At 44.3% G+C, this 19,324-nt stretch overlaps 1 pseudogene; it reads right to left on the reverse strand.

The window, feature by feature from the left end:
* Window positions 1-17,705: 17,705 nt before the first annotated feature.
* On the reverse strand, window positions 17,706-17,823 carry LOC134898105 (5S ribosomal RNA; annotated as a pseudogene).
* Between the last annotated feature and the right edge of the window lie 1,501 nt (window positions 17,824-19,324).

Below are 19,324 nucleotides of genomic sequence, written 5' to 3' on the forward strand. Positions count from 1 at the left end.
TGCACAATTATTTTTACGTGAAATCTTTAGATTACATGGACTTCCAACCGAGATTATTTCCGACCGTGGAGTTCAATTTGTGGCAAGATTCTGGAGGGCCTTATATTCCGCCTTGCAAGTCAAACTCACGTTTTCCACAGCATACCATCCACAAACGAATGGGCAGAGAGAGTAAACCAGGAGCTTAAGACCTTTCTAAGACTCTACATCTCTTCCTCGCAAGATGAATGGGTGGATTTGTTGCCCTGGGCCGAATTTGCTCACAACTTCCATTATCATTCAGCCACCGATACTACTCCTTTCTTTGCAGTTTATGGTCAACATCCCAGAGTTCCCGTTGTTGATGTACCCGCTGCTTCTTCAGTTCTTTAGCAGTTCTCAGATTTGGAAAAAGATTCTCAAGAAAGCATCTAACCAGTACAAAGTCTTTGCAGAACGGAAAAAGCCAGCAGTTCCAAGTTTAAAGCCAGGTGATAAAGTCTGGTTATCCACCCGTAACCTCTGTCTCAGAGTTCTTTCTATGAAGTTTGCTCCATGGTTCATTGGTCCATTTCCTGTTGAACGTGTCATCAATCCAGTGGCATACCTCCTTATTTAAAATTCCTGAAATCATTTCATCTTTCTCTCTTCAGACCTTTGATCCTTAACCATTTCCAGAAAGCTCTTCCAGTGGCTCCCAAAATTCAAACTCATCAGGGCGTAGAGTACGAGGTAAAGAAGATCTTGGATTCCAGACATCGGTATAATCGTCTACAGTATCTTATTGACTGGTCCAGGTATGGTCCTGAGGAGAGGTGTTGGATTAATGCCACTGATGTACATGCTCCACGGTTAGTTCAAGCTTTTCATAGACTTTTTCCTTCCAAGCCTTGTGGGTGTTCGGTGTCCACCCATAAAGGAAGGGTACTCTCAGGAATCAGCATTCAGTGGCATCTCTCTTACCAGCGTGCTGGTGTGCAGGCCTCCGGAGGTCATGGCCCCAGTCTGCAGATGCATGAATGCTCTGTCTGTGGGCACAATGCCTATTGTCATTGTGTACCCCTGAAGTCCATCTAGTGTGTACCCACCATCTGTGCAGCATGGGCACCGCCATGACACTTGCGGTCAGCTTACCTGCAAACACCCAATCCTGCACTGTATCTGCACACATGATTCAATCATTTAATGCCTGCTGACCAGGGGGTATAAATCCAGAACATCAGCTCAGTCTCATCGCCTTGAACAATGCGTCACATCCAGTGTACAGCGTCTCCCGGCTGCAGTCTCCTATGATTTCCTTGCTCCAGTGTCTCTGTGGAACTACAGGCTCCAGCCATCCTGCTCTGCTACAACTCCTTTCACAGTCAGCTTCCACCTCTGCATGCAGTAAGAGACTCTCTCCAGGTGCTAATCACCAGTTTCACCTGTGTGTTGTTTATCTGTGTTCAGCACTGTGCTTTCCATCTGGCACTTAAAACAACCAGCTTGCAATCTATAAACTGTGTCCTGGTTTGGCCTTGCTTTGCTTTGTGGACTTGTGCATATATACAGACTGTGTGAATCTATTGCTGTTGGTTTCCAGACCAATCTCCGGAGTTATTATTGCCTGTGTTCACTGTTATCAGCTGCATTACTATCATCTGCATATTGGATCCTGTTACCATTGACTTCCAAGTCGACCATCGATGTTTGCCATCAGCTTCCAGGCTGGTCATCACTGTTATTAATTTCACTGGTTAACAGATCATCACTTGTGACTGTTGTTATACCTCTGTCAGCTTCACTGCTCAAACCATCAGTATTGTTATTGTGCTTCAGTGACTGTTCATACCTCTGTGTGCTAAATAAATATCATTGCGCACATGCGCAGAAATCTTCTACAGCATCCTCGTTTCCTCCACCACTGACCCACCTAGGAACATCCTCCCTTATACTTGACCTGGAGTGCATTCATCAGAAGTCACTGACAAGTTCAAAAACTTTGGGTGACAGCAGAAGCAGTCCACTGACAACTAAATCCCTTCCTCTTGTAACGAAGCTCCTGAAAACCACCCCACCAACTCCCTCAATGTCAATTTCCTCCTTAGACAGGAACGCCAATAGTCCTGCAGGCCATGTCACTGGCAAGACTGACGAGTCCTCTCCTAACTGGGATTCCTCCGATGGATCCATGAGTGGAACGCCTACTGCTGCTGTTGTTACTGCTGGCACTGCTGTTGTTGCTGCTGGGAGTCGATCGTCATCCCAGAGGGGAAGTCGGTAGATACTTGTACTACTTCCAGGAAGCAATTGACTGTCCAACAGTCCTTTGCGAGGAAGATGAAATATCACAGCAGTCATCCTGCTGCAAAGCGGATAACTCAGGCCTTGACAATTATGTTGGTGTTAGACGTGCGTCTGGTATCCGCCATTAGTTCCCAGGGAATTAGAGAATTTCTTGAGGTAGTGTGTCCCCGGTACCAAATACTATCTAGGTTCCACTTCTCTAGGCAGGCGATACAGAGAATGTACACAGACGTCAGAAATAGATTCGCCATTGTCCAAAAAAATGCAGTTGTACCCAGTGTCGACTTAACCACGGACATGTAGACAAGTGGAGCAGGGCAGACTAAGGACTATGTGACTGTGTCAGCCCACTGGGTAGAAGTATTGCCTCCTGCAGCAACAACAGCAGCAGCAGCGGCACCAGTAGCAGCATCTCGCAAACGTCAACTCGTTCCTAGGCAGGCTACGCTTTGTATCACCGATTTCCATAAGAGGCACACAGCTGACAACCTCTTACGGAAACTGATGAACATTATCGCAGAATGGCTTACCCCAATTGGACTCTCCTGGGGATTTGTGACATCAGACAACGCCACCAATATTGTGCGTGCATTACATGTGGGAAAATTCCAGCACGTCCCATGTTTTGCACATACATTGAATTTGGTGGTGCAGAATTTTATTAAAAAATTCAGGGGCGTAATGGAGAGGCTGTCGGTGGCCCGAAGAATTGCGGGCCACTTTTGGCATTCAGCCACCGCGTGCCGAAGACTGGAGCACCAGCAAACACTCCTGAACATGCCCTGCCATCAGCTGAAGCAAGAGGTGGTAACGAGGTGGAATTCAACCCTCTATATGCTTCAGAGGATGGAGGAGCAGCAAAAGGCCATTCAAGCCTATACATCTGCCTACGATATTGGCAAAGGGGGGGGGGAATGCACCTGACACAAGCGCAGTGGAGAATGATTTCAACATTGTGCAAGGTTCTCCAACTCTTTGAACTTGCCACACGTGAAGTCAGTTCATACACTGCCAGCCTAAGTCAGGTCATTCCCCTCATCAGGCTTTAGCAAAAGAAGCTGGAGAGATTGAAGGAGGAGCTAAAACGGAGTGATTCCGTTAGGCATGAGGGACTTGTGGATGGAGCCCTTCATTCTCTTAACCAGGATTCACGGGTGGTCAATCTGTTGAAATCAGAGCACTACATTTTGGCCACCGTGCTCGATCCTAGGTTTAAAGCCTACGATGTATCTCTCTTTCCGGCAGACACAAGTCTGCAGATGTTTAAAGACCTGCTGGTGAGACACTTGTCAAGTTAAGCAGAACGTGACCCGTCAACAGCTCTTCCTTCACATTCTCCCGCAATTGGGGCTGCGAGGAAAAGGCTAAGAATTCCGAGCCCACCCGCTGGCGGTCATACAGGGCAGTCTGGAGCGAGTGCTGACATCTGGTCCGGACTGAAGGACCTGCCAACGATTACTGACATGTCGTCTACTGTCACTGCATATGATTCTGTCACCATTGAAAGAATGGTGGAGGATTATATGAGTGACCGCATCCAAGTAGGCACGTCACAGTCCATACGTATACTGGCAGGAAAAGAGGCAATTTGGAAGCCCTTGCACAAACTGGCTTTATTTTACCTAAGTTGCCTCCCCTCCAGTGTGTACTCCGAAAGAGTGTTTAGTGCAGCCGGTCACCTTGTCAGCGATCGGCGTAAGAGGTTACTTCCACAAAATGTGGAGAAGATGATGTTCATCAAAATGAATTATAATCAATTCCTCCGTGGAGACTAGTGATGAGCGGGTTCGGTTCCTCGGAAACCGAACCCCCCCGAACTTCACCCATTTTACACGGGTCCGAGGCATACTCGGATTCTCCCGTATGGCTCGGTTAACCCGAGCGCGCCCGAACGTCATCATCCCACTGTCGGATTCTCGCGAGATTCGGATTCTATATAAGCAGCCGCGCGTCACCGCCATTTTCACTCGTGCATTGGAAATGTTAGGGAGAGGACGTGGCTGGCATCCTCTCCGTTTATTCATTGTTGAGTTGATGCAAATATTTGTGCTTGCTTATATCATTGTGGGGACTGGGGAGCAGCTTTATATTAATATAGGAGGAGTACAGTGCAGAGTTTTGCTGATCAGTGACCACCAGTTTTATCCGTTCTCTGCCTGAAAAAAACGCTCCTTATCTGTGCTCAGTGTGCTGCATATATCTGTGCTCACACTGCTTAATTGTGGGGACTGGGGAGCAGCTGTATTATATAGGAGGAGTACAGTGCAGAGTTTTGCTGACAGTGACCACCAGTATACATTGTCTGCCTGAAAACCACTCCATATCTGTGCTCAGTGTGCTGCATATATCTGTGCTCACACTGCTTTATTGTGGGGACTGGGGACCACCAGTATAATAATATTATATAGGAGGAGTACAGTGCAGAGTTTTGCTGACCAGTGACCACCAGTATACGTTGTCTGCCTGAAAAACATTCCATATCTGTGCTGCATTGTGTAGTATATAGTAGGAGTACAGTGCATAATTTTGCTGACCACCAGTATATAATATATAGGAGTACGGTACAGAAGGCCACTGCTGTACCTACCTCTGTGTCGTCAAGTATACTATCCATCCATACCTGTGGTGCATTTAAGTTTTGCACAGTTTGCTGACCACCACTATATAATATATAGCATTACGGTACAGTAGGCCACTGCTGTATCAACCTCTGTGTCGTCAAGTATACTATCCATCCATACTTGTGGTGCATTTCAGTTTTGCACAGTTTGCTGACCACCAGTATATAATATATAGCATTACGGTACAGTAGGCCACTGCTGTACCAACCTCTGTGTCGTCAAGTATACTATCCATCTAGATTCTGTACCTGTGGTGCATTTCAGTTGTGCAGTTTGCTGACACAGTGACCACCAGTATATATAGCAGTACGGTACGGAAGGCCACTGCTGTACCTACCTCTGTGTTGTCAAGTATACTATCCATCTACATTCTATACCTGTGGTGCATTTTAGTTTTGCAGTTTGCTGACACAGTGACCACTAGTATATATAGCAATACGGTACGGAAGGCCACTGCTGTACCTACCTCTGTGCCATCAAGTATACTGTCCATCTACATTCTATACCTGTGGTGCATTTTAGTTTTGCAATTTGCTGACACAGTGACCACCAGTATATAATATATAGGAGTACGAAACAGAAGGCCACTGCTATACCTACCTCTGTGTCGTCAAGTATACTATCCATCCATACATACCTGTGGTGCATTTAAGTTTTGCACAGTTTGCTGACCACCACTATATAATATATAGCATTACGGTACAGTAGGCCACTGCTGTATCAACCTCTGTGTCGTCAAGTATACTATCCATCCATACTTGTGGTGCATTTCAGTTTTGCACAGTTTGCTGACCACCAGTATATAATATATAGCATTACGGTACAGTAGGCCACTGCTGTACCAACCTCTGTGTCGTCAAGTATACTATCCATCCATACCTGTGGTGCATTTCAGTTTTGCACAGTTTGCTGACCACCAGTATATAATATATAGCATTACGGTACAGTAGGCCACTGCTGTACCAACCTCTGTGTCGTCAAGTATACTATCCATCTAGATTCTATACCTGTGGTGCATTTCAGTTGTGCAGTTTGCTGACACAGTGACCACCAGTATATATAGCAGTACGGTATGGAAGGCCACTGCTGTACCTACCTCTGTGTTGTCAAGTATACTATCAATCTACATTCTATACCTGTGGTGCATTTTAGTTTTGCAGTTTGCTGACACAGTGACCACTAGTATATATAGCAGTACGTACGGAAGGCCACTGCTGTACCTACCTCTATGTCGTCAAGTATACTGTCCATCTACATTCTATACCTGTGGTGCATTTTAGTTTTGCAGTTTGCTGACACAGTGACCACCAGTATATAATATATAGGAGTACGATACAGAAGGCCACTGCTATACCTACCTCTGTGTCGTCAAGTATACTATCCATCCATACATACCTGTGGTGCATTTAAGTTTTGCACAGTTTGCTGACCACCACTATATAATATATAGCATTACGGTACAGTAGGCCACTGCTGTATCAACCTCTGTGTCGTCAAGTATACTATCCATCCATACTTGTGGTGCATTTCAGTTTTGCACAGTTTGCTGACCACCAGTATATAATATATAGCATTACGGTACAGTAGGCCACTGCTGTACCAACCTCTGTGTCGTCAAGTATACTATCCATCTACATTCTATACCTGTGGTGCATTTTAGTTTTGCAGTTTGCTGACACAGTGACCACTAGTATATATAGCAATACGGTACGGAAGGCCACTGCTGTACCTACCTCTGTGCCGTCAAGTATACTGGCCATCTACATTCTATACCTGTGGTGCATTTTAGTTTTGCAGTTTGCTGACACAGTGACCACCAGTATATAATATATAGGAGTACGATACAGAAGGCCACTGCTATACCTACCTCTGTGTCGTCAAGTATACTATCCATCCATACATACCTGTGGTGATTTAAGTTTTGCACAGTTTGCTGACCACCACTATATAATATATAGCATTACGGTACAGTAGGCCACTGCTGTACCAACCTCTGTGTCGTCAAGTATACTATCCATCCATACCTGTGGTGCATTTCAGTTTTGCACAGTTTGCTGACCACCAGTATATAATATATAGCATTACGGTACAGTAGGCCACTGCTGTACCAACCTCTGTGTCGTCAAGTATACTATCCATCTAGATTCTATACCTGTGGTGCATTTCAGTTGTGCAGTTTGCTGACACAGTGACCACCAGTATATATAGCAGTACGGTATGGAAGGCCACTGCTGTACCTACCTCTGTGTTGTCAAGTATACTATCAATCTACATTCTATACCTGTGGTGCATTTTAGTTTTGCAGTTTGCTGACACAGTGACCACTAGTATATATAGCAGTACGTACAGAAGGCCACTGCTGTACCTACCTCTGTGTCGTCAAGTATACTGTCCATCTACATTCTATACCTGTGGTGCATTTTAGTTTTGCAGTTTGCTGACACAGTGACCACCAGTATATAATATATAGGAGTACGATACAGAAGGCCACTGCTATACCTACCTCTGTGTCGTCAAGTATACTATCCATCCATACATACCTGTGGTGCATTTAAGTTTTGCACAGTTTGCTGACCACCACTATATTATATATAGCATTACGGTACAGTAGGCCACTGCTGTATCAACCTCTGTGTCGTCAAGTATACTATCCATCCATACTTGTGGTGCATTTCAGTTTTGCACAGTTTGCTGACCACCAGTATATAATATATAGCATTACGGTACAGTAGGCCACTGCTGTACCAACCTCTGTGTCGTCAAGTATACTATTCATCTAGATTCTGTACCTGTGGTGCATTTCAGTTGTGCAGTTTGCTGACACAGTGACCACCAGTATATATAGCAGTACGGTACGGAAGGCCACTGCTGTACCTACCTCTGTGTTGTCAAGTATACTATCCATCTACATTCTATACCTGTGGTGCATTTTAGTTTTGCAGTTTGCTGACACAGTGACCACTAGTATATATAGCAATACGGTACGGAAGGCCACTGCTGTACCTACCTCTGTGCCATCAAGTATACTGTCCATCTACATTCTATACCTGTGGTGCATTTTAGTTTTGCAGTTTGCTGACACAGTGACCACCAGTATATAATATATAGGAGTACGGTACAGAAGGCCACTGCTGTACCTACCTCTGTGTCGTCAAGTATACTATCCATCCATACCTGCGTTTTTAAGTTTTGCACAGTTTGCTGACCACCACTATATAATATATAGCATTACGGTACAGTAGGCCACTGCTGTACCAACCTCTGTGTCGTCAAGTATACTATCCATCCATACCTGTGGTGCATTTCAGTTTTGCACAGTTTGCTGACCACCAGTATATAATATATAGCATTACGGTACAGTAGGCCACTGCTGTACCAACCTCTGTGTCGTCAAGTATACTATCCATCTAGATTCTATACCTGTGGTGCATTTCAGTTGTGCAGTTTGCTGACACAGTGACCACCAGTATATATAGCAGTACGGTACGGAAGGCCACTGCTGTACCTACCTCTGTGTCGTCAAGTATACTGTCCATCTACATTCTATACCTGTGGTGCATTTTAGTTTTGCAGTATGCTGACACAGTGACCACCAGTATATATAGCAGCACGGTACGGAAGGCCACTGCTGTACCTACCTCTGTGTCGTCAAGTATACTATCCATCTAGATTCTATACCTGCGGTGCATTTCAGTTGTGCAGTTTGCTGACACAGTGACCACCAGTATATATAGCAGTACGGTACGGAAGGCCACAGCTGTACCTACCTCTGTGTCGTCAAGTATACTATCCATCTACATTTTATACCTGTGTTGCATTTTAGTTTTGCAGTTTGCTGACAGTGACCACCAGTATATATAGCAGTACGGTACAGAAGGCCACTGCTGTACCTACCTCTGTGTCGTCAAGTATACTATCCATCTAGATTCTATACCTGTGGTGCATTTCAGTTGTGCAGTTTGCTGACACAGTGACCACCAGTATATATAGCAGTACGGTACAGAAGGCCACTGCTGTACCTACCTCTGTGTCGTCAAGTATACTATCCATCTAGATTCTATACCTGTGGTGCATTTCAGTTGTGTAGTTTGCTGACACAGTGACCACCAGTATATATAGCAGTACGGTACGGAAGGCCACTGCTGTACCTACCTCTGTGTCATCAAGTATACTATCCATCTACATTCTATACCTGTGGTGCATTTCAGTTGTGCAGTTTGCTGACAGTGACCACCAGTATATATAGCAGTATGGTACGGAAGGCCACTGCTGTACCTACCTCTGTGTCGTCAAGTATACTATCCATCTAGATTCTATACCTGTGGTGCATTTCAGTTTTGCAGTTTGCTGACACAGTGACCACCAGTATATATAGCAGTACAGTACGGAAGGCCACTGCTGTACCTACCTCTGTGTCGTCAAGTATACTATCCATCTAGATTCTTTACCTGTGGTGCATTTCAGTTGTGCAGTTTGCTGACACAGTGACCACCAGTATATATAGCAGTACGGTACGGTAGGCCACTGCTGTACCTACCTCTGTGTCGTCAAGTATACTATCCATCTAGATTCTTTACCTGTGGTGCATTTCAGTTGTGCATAAACAAGAAATGCCAACTGCGCTCAATTAAATTTATATATTAATTAAAATCAATATCACAAATACACATGTACATAAACAACTGAATAATATGATCTAGCACTACTAGTGCTAAACACACAATAAAAACTGAGCCTTAATGAGCCACTCTCTGTCAGTGATTTTTTCACTTGGGGCAGTCTTTATGCAAAAATAGCCGATAAACAACAGTTGTGCAGTTTGCTGACACAGTGACCACCAGTATATATAGCAGTACGGTACGGTAGGCCACTGCTGTGTCGTCAAGTATACTATCCATCTACATTTTATACCTGTGGTGCATTTCAGTTGTGCGCAGTATATATAGTAGTAGGCCATTGCTATTGATACTGGCATAAAATTCCACACATTAAAAAATGGAGAACAAAAATGTGGAGGGTAAAATAGGGAAAGATCAAGATCCACTTCCACCTTGTGCTGAAGCGGCTGCCACTAGTCATGGCCGAGACGATGAAATGCCATCAACGTCGTCTGCCAAGGCCGATGCCCAATGTCATAGTAGAGAGCATGTAAAATCCAAAGAACAAAAGTTCAGTAAAATGACCCAAAAATCAAAATTAAAAGCGTCTGAGGAGAAGCGTAAACTTGCCAATATGCCATTTACGACACGGAGTGGCAAGGAACGGCTAAGGCCCTGGCCTATGTTCATGGCTAGTGGTTCAGATTCACATGAGGATGGAAGCACTCATCCTCTTGCTAGAAAAATGAAAAGACTCAAGCTGGCAAAAGCACAGCAAAGAACTGTGCGTTCTTCTAAATCACAAATCCCCAAGGAGAGTCCAATTGTGTCGGTTGCGATGCCTGACCTTCCCAACACAGGATGGGAAGAGCTTGCACCTTCCACCATTTGCACGCCCCTTGCAAGTGCTGGAAGGAGCACCTGCAGTCCAGTTCCTGATAGTCAAATTGAAGATGTCAGTGTTGAAGTACACCAGGATGAGGATATGGGTGTTGCTGGCGCTGGGGAGGAAATTGACAAGGAGGATTCTGATGGTGAGGTGGTTTGTTTAAGTCAGGCACCCGGGGAGACACCTGTTGTCCGTGGGATGAATATGGCCATTGACATGCCTGGTCAAAATACAAAAAAAATCTGCTCTTCGGTGTGGAATTATTTCAACACAAATGCGGACAACAGGTGTCAAGCCGTGTGTTGCCTTTGTCAAGCTGTAATAAGTAGGGGTAAGGACGTTAACCACCTAGGAACATCCTCCCTTATACGTCACCTGGACCGCATTCATCAGAAGTCAGTGACAAGTTCAAAAACTTTGGGTGACAGCGGAAGGAGTCCACTGACAACTAAATCCTTTCCTCTTGTAACCAAGCTCCTGCAAACCACACCACCAACTCCCTCAGTGTCAATTTCCTCCTTACACAGGAAAGCCAATAGTCCTGCAGGCCATGTCACTGGCAAGTCTGACGAGTCCTCTCCTGCCTGGGATTCCTCCGATGCATCCTTGAGTGTAACGCCTACTGCTGCTGGCGCTGCTGTTGTTGCTGCTGGGAGTCGATCATCATCCCAGAGGGAAAGTCGGAAGACCACTTGTACTACTTCCAGTAAGCAATTGACTGTCCAACAGTCCTTTGCGAGGAAGATGAAATATCACAGCAGCCATCCTGCTGCAAAGTGGATAACTCAGGCCTTGGCAGCCTGGGCGGTGAGAAACGTGGTTCCGGTATCCACCGTTAATTCAGAGCCAACTAGAGACTTGATTGAGGTACTGTGTCCCCGGTACCAAATACCATCTAGGTTCCATTTCTCTAGGCAGGCGATACCGAAAATGTACACAGACCTCAGAAAAAGAGTCACCAGTGTCCTAAAAAATGCAGTTGTACCCAGTGTCCACTTAACCACGGACATGTGGACAAGTGGAGCAGGGCAGACTCAGGACTATATGACTGTGACAGCCCACTGGGTAGATGTATTGCCTCCCGCAGCAAGAACAGCAGCGGCAGCACCAGAAGCAGCATCTCGCAAACGCCAACTAGTTCCTAGGCAGGCTACGCTTTGTATCACTGCTTTCCAGAAGAGGCACACAGCTGACAACCTCTTACGGAAACTGAGGAAGATCATCGCAGAATGGCTTACCCCAATTGGACTCTGCTGGGGATTTGTGACATCGGACAACGCCACCAATATTGTGCATGCATTACATCTGGGCAAATTGCAGCACGTCCCATGTTTTGCACATACATTGAATTTGTGGTGCAGAATTATTTAAAAAACGACAGGGGCGTGCAAGAGATGCTGTCGGTGGCCCGAAGAATTGCGGGCCATTTTCGGCATTCAGTCACCACGTGCCGAAGACTGGAGCACCACCAAACTTTCCTGAACCTGCCCTGCCATCATCTGAAGCAAGAGGTGGTAACGAGGTGGAATTCAACCCTCTATATGCTTCAGAGGATGGAGGAGCAGCAAAAGGCCATTCAAGCCTATACATCTGCCCACGATATAGGCAAAGGAGGGGGAATCCACCTGACTCAAGCGCAGTGGAGAATGATTTCAACGTTGTGCAAGGTTCTGCAACCCTTTGAACTTGCCACACGTGAAGTCAGTTCAGACACTGCCAGCCTGAGTTAGGTCATTCCCCTCATCAGGCTTTTGCAGAAGAAGCTGGAGACATTGAAGGAGGAGCTAAAACAGAGCGATTCCGCTAGGCATGTGGGACTTGTGGATGGAGCCCTTAATTCGCTTAACCAGGATTCACGGGTGGTCAATCTGTTGAAATCAGAGCACTACATTTTGGCCACCGTGCTCGATCCTAAATTTAAAACCTACGTTGTATCTCTTTTTCCGGCAGACACAAGTCTGCAGTGGTTCAAAGACCTGCTGGTGAGAAATTTGTCAAGTCAAGCGGAACGTGACCCGTCAACATCTCCTCCTTCACATTCTCCTGCAACTGGGGGTGCGAGGAAAAGGCTAAGAATTCCGAGCCCACCCGCTGGCGGTGATGCAGGGCAGTCTGGAGCGAGTGCTGACATCTGGTCCGGACTGAAGGACCTGCCAACGATTACTGACATGTCGTCTACTGTCACTGCATATGATTCTCTCACCATTGAAAGAATGGTGGAGGATTATATGAGTGACCGCATCCAAGTAGGCATGTCAGACAGTCCGTACGTATACTGGCAGGAAAAATAGGCAATTTGGAGGCCCTTGCACAAACTGGCTTTATTCTACCTAAGTTGCCCTCCCTCCAGTGTGTACTCCGAAAGAGTGTTTAGTGCAGCCGCTCACCTTGTCAGCAATCGGCGTACGAGGTTACTTCCAGAAAATATGGAGAAGATGATGTTCATCAAAATGAATTATAATCAATTCCTCCGTGGAGACATTCACCAGCAGCAATTGCCTCCAGAAAGTACACAGGGACCTGAGATGGTGGATTCCAGTGGGGACGAATTAATAATCTGTGAGGAGGGGGATGTACACAGTGAAAGGGGTGAGGAATCGGAGGATGATGATGAGGTGGACATCTTGCCTCTGTAGAGCCAGTTTGTGCAAGGAGAGATTGATTGCTTCTTTATTTGGTGGGGGCCCAAACCAACCAGTCATTTAAGTCACAGTCGTGTGGCAGACCCTGTCGCTGAAATGATGGGTTCGTTGAAGTGTGCATGTCCTGTTTATACAACATAAGGGTGGGTGGGAGGGCCCAAGGACAATTCCATCTTGCACCTCTTTTTTCTTTCATTTTTCTTTGCATCATGTGCTGTTTGGGGACTATTTTTTTGAAGTGCCATCCTGCCTGACACTGCAGTGCCACTCCTAGATGGGCCAGGTGTTTGTGTCGGCCACTTGGGTCGCTTAGCTTAGTCACACAGCGACCTTGGTGCGCCTCTTTTTTCTTTGCATCATGTGCTGTTTGGGGACTATTTTTTTAAAGTGCCATCCTGCCTGACACTGCAGTGCCACTCCTAGATGGGCCAGGTGTTTGTGTCGGCCACTTGTGTCGCTTAGCTTAGCCATCCAGCGACCTCGGTGCAAATTTTAGGACTAAAAATAATATTGTGAGGTGTGAGGTGTTCAGAATAGACTGGAAATGAGTGGAAATTATGGTTATTGAGGTTAATAATACTATGGGATCAAAATGACCCCCAAATTCTATGATTTAAGCTGTTTTTTAGGTTTTTTTTTTTAAAAACACCCAAATCCGACAAAAAAATTTCGGTGAGGTTTTGCCAAAACGCGTCCGAATCCAAAACACGGCCGTGGAACCGAATCCAAAACCAAAACCCGAAAAATGTCCGGTGCACTGGAGACATTCACCAGCAATTGCCAGTACACAGGGACCTGAGATGGTGGATTCCAGTGGGGACGAATTAATACTCCTTGAGGAGGGGGATGTACACAGTGAAAGGGGTGATGAATCGGACGATGAGGAGGAGGTGGATATCTTGCCTCTGTAGAGCCAGTTTGTGCAAGGTGAGATTGATTGCTTTTTTATTGGTGGGGTCCCAAACCAACAAGTCATTTCAGCCACAATCATGTGGCAGACCCTGTGGCTGAAATGATGGGTTTGTTAAAGTGTGCATGTCCTGTTTATACAACATAAGGGTGGGTGGGGGGCCCAAGGACAATTCAATCTTGCACCTCTTTTTTTTATTTATCTCTGCATCATGGGATGTTTGGAGCTAATTTTTTTAAGTGCCATCCTGTCTGACACTGCAGTGCCACTCCTAGATGGGCCAGGTGTTTGTGCCGCCCACTTGGGTCACTTAGCTTAGTCATCCAGCGACCTTGGTGCAAATTTTAGGACTAAAAATAATATTGTGAGGTGTTCGGTGTTCGGAATAGACTGGAAATGAGTGGAAATTATGGTTATTGAGGTTAATAATACTATGGGATCAAAATGACCCCCACATTCTATGATATAAGCTGTTTTTGAGGTGTTTTTTTTTTTAAACACCCGAATCCAAAACACACCCAAATCCAACAAAAAAATTTCAGGGCGGTATTGCCAAAATGCGTCGGAATCCAAAACACGGCCGCAGAACCGAATCCAAAACCCGAAAAATTTAAGGTGCACATCTCTAATATATATATATATATATATATAGATGGATAGTTATACATGAGCGGTTAGAGAAACCGCCTGGTCGCCCGATTTTATTGGGCATAGGGTCAGTAAGCTCACACATATCTGAGTTCATTGATGCACATAATTTTAAGGAATGTTGTGAACCTAACTTACTTGGACTTTAATTTAAAGCCATAGAAAAAATACAGGTGGATGATAGAAATGATGATGTATTATAACATCTCTAATGACGTGAAACATTTTGAATTTATACACTAAACACATTTGTGCCCTTTGAATTAAATGAAGGGTGTGATATAGTTCCGTTTTTGCATGACTAACTTCCCATCAGTAGTGGATCTTGCCACGGGCAAGAAGGACTTTTGCCCGGGGCGCCGCCTTCCGGAGGGCACCGCACCATGGCAAGATCCGCTACTGTTTGGCAGTGCCTCCCCGCTGTGTCCCCCGCTGTGAAGGGAACTAGATGCTACCCGACTAGCTTCCCTTCATGGAGATGACCTTTGCTGTTCGGTGCGCGATGACCGCACATTGCGCACCGCACAGCATTGTGGGACTGGCACAGACGCTAGGGGTCATAATTGACCTCTAGTGTCTATCTATGCTGTGACATCATGACAACTCTCCCATAGATCCGAGGAGAGGAGCAGCGCCGGCGGAGGTCTGCAGCGGTCGGGAATCAGTAGCGGGGAGTAAGTATTCATTTTATTTTTTTTAAGCGGCGCTACTCTACAGGGGGAACAAATGGGGGCACAACTCTACATGGGGCGTAACTGACCACGCCCCTGTATGAAGCCACACCCCTATTTTTTTGCCCGGGGTGCCACAAGGGCTAGAACCAGCCCTGCTTCCCATGTATGGTGCTCTACGCATGGATGGCAGTGGCTTTGTCCCGGTACATGTACGTGCCGCACAATACTGTATATGGGTGGTGAATCATGCAAAAAGTAACTGTTTAGTTAGAGGTTTTATCTTGATATACTGATTAATAATTTTTAAATATTGAATAAAATATGATGCGCATTTGTATGATCTAATTAATTGTATATTTTTGGTATGCTGTAATGGGTTAGGACCTATATTGAAAACCGTTGTAGCAATTTGCACTTCGATTAAAATCTAAGGAGAAGTTAATAAAGGGTTAATAAGAGTGGTAACACCATAACAACAAATTTTTATAACATTTTCTAACGAAGATTCAATGTGATCCCTTCCTAAAGTGATAAGATGTATTTTGTATGTATTTTCCAATGCAAAGTGTATGTGAGTAATATTGTTAATGAATTGATAATTAACACATGGGTAAAGGGACCACCCGATGAGGGTATATAAAGGATCTTTCTGTGGAGGTAAACCACATACCCTGATGAAGTCCCTCATTGGACGAAACGCGTTGGGCGTGGCTTAGACATGGATGCGGTGACATCATCAGCCGAGACCAGAGCGGATGCTGAGACAAGTCTGCCTTGCAAACGTAGCGGCTAAGTTGCAGCTATCCTTTCATGCTGCTCAATTTAAACTATAATGTAAATGAGCATACGTTTTAATGTAAAGTTTGTGCTTTTTAACTACTCTCCATTTTGTTCACACATAATATATATATATATATATATATATATAAAATAGACCAGGCGGCACTCTTTCGGTCTTTCAGAAAAAGTGAATTTTGATTGGCAAGAACCAATTTGCCATTCTAAATGCAAGTGTGTGTGTGTGTGTGTGTGTGTGTGTGTGTGTATATATATATATATATATATATGTGAAAAAAAGTATAGTATAGCGCCACTTGTGAGGTTAAAATCTCAGTAAAACTATATGAATGTATTAGAAACTTCTGTTATACAAGCTTTAAGCCCACGTAACCTTATAAAATGGTGTCAGCCCACCCCTAAAAATACAGAACTGGTATGGTAATGTTAAAAGGTATACAACTGGGGGGATAGGGGTACTGGCGACGAGTGTGGCTAAAAACTATGTTTTTAAAAGCTTAAAATTAGAAGCCAAAAAGTTCTAAAATTTATAAAAATACATTTTAATATATATGAGAGTAAAAACAGTTTCCAAGAATGGTTTTAAAAAACAAGAATAAAAAACTTTTGTCCATAAATGAGAGATATAAATACACTTAAAAGGATAGGAATTCAAAACTTAGCTTGTAAATAGTAGGTGGTCAGTATAGGCCCAACGCGTTTCGTCTCAACAGACTTCTTCCAGGGGTAGGGACAGAATGAAGCTGCATGTCTATTTATACCCATATCACTGAGTAAGAGGGTTGTGACATCATAATTGATCATGTGATATGATTACACATTATACATTCAAAAAGATTGACAGAGCTTATTTTTTAACAAAGCTGGATTGATTTCCAGGTCAGACAGACTCCTTAGTGCTAAAAACGAGTAATTTTAGGCAACAAACATGTTTAAAAACGTTTAAAAACGTTCACAGTTCACTTCCGCCACACTTCCGGTGACGGAGGACTCCGCTGGTCACTTCCGCCCCACTTCCGGTGGCAACTGCACATGCGCCCGCGGCGGTTCCCGGCTTCATTGCGCATGCGTCTGCGGGTGTTCAGAGCTGCTCCTAAGTGGATGATAACATTCTGACTCCTTAAGCTGTATCAAACGGAGTCCATTTTGCATAGGATATTTGGGATACTTTTCCATGGTGTTACGGCGGCCATCTTTGTGTGGATGAGCAGACACTTCTAGATCCCAGGCACATCGGTTTCCATAGTAACGGGTTCCATGCATGGAATAAATAGAAAACAATGGTAATTTAAAAGTAGTGGTGTATATGCATATTCAGAGACACAAATTTCCTAACAACTAAATATAATTATTAAAATATTAAGATTATAATATTAAGATTAGTCCTTGCCCATAGAATAAAAAGTGCTAGTGCAGTATAGGTGAGTCTATGAGGTGACTTTAGTTATTTATTGGTGGTGATGGTGCAAGCTCACTATAATAAGCCCTGTGACTATATAAATATATAAACAGGTAACAGGTACCTAGAATTATATCTAAGTCCATCTGAAGGGTATTATTAAATAAATAAATAAATAAATAAATAAATAATCAGTGATATATAAAGTGATTCTAACTAGGTGCTAATTTTTGGTGAGTATTCATTGGAAATCGTTTGTTATCATTACAGTACCTGATCTTCCCAGGTAGTCTCCTCCCTGGTACTGGTCAGGCCCGGACACTGCTTAGCTTCCAAGATCAGACGAGATTGGGCGTGCCAGTGTGGTTTGACTGTACGTGAATCTTTAACAGATACCATGGCACCATTGCACCCGGTACCCGGTTGTCACTGTATATGTGATTCTATGGTGGTGATAATAATATTATTTATTGTGCAACGACTATCATCCTTTACAGTACCCGATCTCCCCAGGTATAATGTAAATGAGCATACGTTTTAATGTAAAGTTTGTGCTTCTTAACTACTCTCCATTTTGTTCACACATAATATATATATATATATATATATATATATATATATATATACAAATGCGGTTCAATCCGGCACTCAGTATATTATGGTCTCCTTGTATGCTCGCTCTGGTGCCCTCCCTGGGTCAGCAACCCTGTAATAGTAGGCAAGAAGGATGGGCGGCACTCTCCAGACTTCAAAGTATCAAAAAATGTCCTTTAATCCTACGTTTCGGGCTTGCGCCCGTCGTCAGGGACAATCATACACCAAGTAACATACATGAATACAAACATTTATACCCTATCTAACATGTACACAGATTGCATGAGTTTCCTCACCTGTTCCACGCCGCTCGGTGCAGCCGGGTCCGTGCGCTCATGATTGACGTCACTGGTTCCCGACGTCACCAGGCGGCGTCGAGCCGCGGTCTCACATATTCTCAGTTGCCTAGCAACCTGACAACACAACAAAGTACAAACATTTAAAAAGCAATCCGCATGATAAAAACTGGAAATATTCATCACGTTTAGAGTGTTGGGATGGTTCATAATCTTTCTTTGATTAGTATTAAGTGCAATATTCTTTTTCTACCGCATACCGTGATGAATATTTCCAGTTTTTATCATGCGGATTGCTTTTTAAATGTTTGTACTTTGTTGTGTTGTCAGGTTGCTAGGCAACTGAGAATATGTGAGACCGCGGCTCGACGCCGCCTGGTGACGTCGGGAACCAGTGACGTCAATCATGAGCGCACGGACCCGGCTGCACCGAGCGGCGTGGAACAGGTGAGGAAACTCATGCAATCTGTGTACATGTTAGATAGGGTATAAATGTTTGTATTCATGTATGTTACTTGGTGTATGATTGTCCCTGACGACGGGCGCAAGCCCGAAACGTAGGATTAAAGGACATTTTTTGATACTTTGAAGTCTGGAGAGTGCCGCCCATCCTTCTTGCCTACTATATATATATATATATAGAGATATATATATATATAGAGATATATATATATAAATAAAATAGACCAGGCGGCACTCTTTCGGTCTTTAAGAAAAAGTGAATTTTAATTGGCAAGAACCAATTTGCCATTCTAAATGCAAGTTTGTGTGTGTGTGTGTGTGTGTGTGTGTGTGTGCGCGTGCGTGCGTGCGTATATATATATATATATATTATATATGTGGAAGAAAGATTCAGCGACACTCCGGGACTTGTGATATAAAAAATCGTGTATTTAAAGCATCACAATACACAAATAATTCCGACGTTTCGGGGCCCGCAGCCCCTTTTTCAAGACACCTTGAAAAAGGGGCTGCGGGCCCCGAAACTTC

Source organism: Pseudophryne corroboree, chromosome 3 (genome assembly GCF_028390025.1).
Source record: "Pseudophryne corroboree isolate aPseCor3 chromosome 3, aPseCor3.hap2, whole genome shotgun sequence".
Lineage (NCBI taxonomy): Eukaryota > Metazoa > Chordata > Amphibia > Anura > Myobatrachidae > Pseudophryne > Pseudophryne corroboree.